A 2,177-nucleotide genomic window follows, 5' to 3' on the forward strand; every position below is an offset into this window, starting at 1 on the left:
TAGACAAGGACGATGATTAGAGATCGAATTTACCAGAAATTCAGCCCATATATACTCTACTCTCTGTAGATTATTGTGTATTCTGAGCATAAAATTCAATAAGGGTTTGAAAAGGTTAGAAATAAGCAATAAATTAAAAATCTAGCTTTTAAATTATTTAAATTTTGAGCACTTTCCTTGATGAAATGGCGAAGGATATTTTTATAAGATATCCATAATGTTCGATACCTTAGCAATGCATTGATTTTTACAATACAATAGTAATTGAAAATATTATTTATGATATAATGTAATTGATATAATGTATTAGTAATCGTCGATAGATAAATTGACCTTAATTGAGGTTTAAGATTAAATAAAATTATTTTTTTTAGATTAACTTGTTATTAATTTTAATTTTCCACACTAATTTATTAATTTTTATAAAAGTTTACATCGAAAACTTGTTAAAAATAATTTATTATTTGGGTAATGATAAAAATTTTAGAAAAAAAGGCCCTCTTCGGCCGGGAATCGAACCCGGGTCTCCCGCGTGACAGGCGGGGATACTTACCACTATACTACCGAAGACTTATTTAATTCTTGTTTAATATAGCTCTATAAATCGACTACATGTTTACAAGTCGTTTTAATTTTTAAATCTTATTAAGGGTCTCGATATCATTTACAAATTGTCCACTTCTTATCGCCTTTCTTCTCGCTATTCCAGGTAAAGACATGTGGCCGATGTGCAGGTGTCTGGGGAATGAACCACCGACCGCACGGGCACCACCTGCCTTTTTTTGAACTGGTTAATTGTCGCACAACGTGCTGCTTTCGGATTGATTGATCTCGGATTGAATCGTTTTTTTTTTTATATAAGGCGCCTTAATTATTGGCAAAGCGTTTTTATCCGCCTGGATAATGATAATCCCTACGAATAACTCCTTTCGATACGATGTCGTACATTGTTTATAATTGTTTTTAGTTAGTATATAAGTATCACTGCGATCAAGAAATTGTAAGACTTAATATAAAACAAATGAATTACTTATTTATTCCAAATTTATTTCACCGCCTTCCAACAAATTAGTCTTGGACTAATCCAGGTATATTTACCAGGTTTTTTTCTGGCCTTTGAAAGTGTTGTTGAATTGGAATTCTAAAATAACCATTAAAATTTCCTTTAATTCGATATTGATCTCTTTAACTGACTCTAAACAATATTCTGCTTTTTATCTTCAGTTTATTCAGATGAGGGGTAGATTAGGAGCGGTTATGAAATAATATGAGTTTAATTTTTATGAAAATTTGGGAAGAACTAATATCAAAAATTATCGACTTTTAATTTTGGTATTTTGAGATTAATAGCTTGGCGCAAATGACGCAAAGTATTTTGCAAATTATAGATTTGGTTGTAATTTGCAACAAAAAAGGTGAATTAGAATTACTGCCAGTAAACATAAATGTTGGATTCGGATGTAATTTTAAATTGTGTAAATTAGATTTAATGAACCGAGTGCTTAAGTATTAGAAGATTAGGCTCTAAAAATACAAAATCAATAGCTTTTTGTGGATGCTTTTCCGGCCATAGAGTGAAACCGATTAGATGTATTTTGATTAGTAAATAATGGTGTTCTATGTTACATTGTTTTTTAAAAAATGTATGGTATTCAATACAAGGGTCTAGTAATACCAGCTAACATATTAAAATAGAAAGTAAATAAATATTTGTTATATTATTATTAAATATTAAATATTATTACTTAGGTTTCTAGTATTAATGCAATTTTATGAGAGACAAATTATGAGAGACCTCTTTTAATAAAAGTCTTCTGAATAGAGTGAATATTTGTTTCATTATTACATTATATAATCCACCTAACTGTCTTAAGTTATATTAAAGTTATATTAATAGTATATTTAGTTTTATGTTCTGAATATGGGGTTTGAGAACTGGCGATTCTGCTGGCCAAGAGAGATGTCTGATGATATTCTGGTGCTTCTCAAACTAAGAGATGTCTGATGATATTCTGGTGCTTCTCAAACTAAGGCTGAACCTTTTTGGCGATGTGCATTGGATTATTACGATTTTGGAATATGACAGTGTCTGGCAGCAATATGTTAGCCGTAGTAAGAACTTGAAGAAGTCAAGATATTAATTCGCAGTAATCCGACCGGTACTAGTCGGTTTCTGT

The 2,177-nt window shown here is 30.5% G+C and overlaps 1 non-coding gene across 1 annotated transcript; it reads right to left on the reverse strand.

The window, feature by feature from the left end:
• Positions 1-498: 498 nt before the first annotated feature.
• Positions 499-570, reverse strand: TRNAD-GUC (transfer RNA aspartic acid (anticodon GUC)). Its single transcript has one exon. It is a non-coding gene; the product is annotated as a tRNA-Asp (tRNA).
• Between the last annotated feature and the right edge of the window lie 1,607 nt (positions 571-2,177).

The sequence above is a fragment of the Rhynchophorus ferrugineus genome, unplaced genomic scaffold, assembly GCF_030347505.1.
Source record: "Rhynchophorus ferrugineus isolate W39M unplaced genomic scaffold, kcgeb_rfMv2 rfM1, whole genome shotgun sequence".
Taxonomy (NCBI): Eukaryota; Metazoa; Arthropoda; class Insecta; order Coleoptera; family Curculionidae; genus Rhynchophorus; species Rhynchophorus ferrugineus.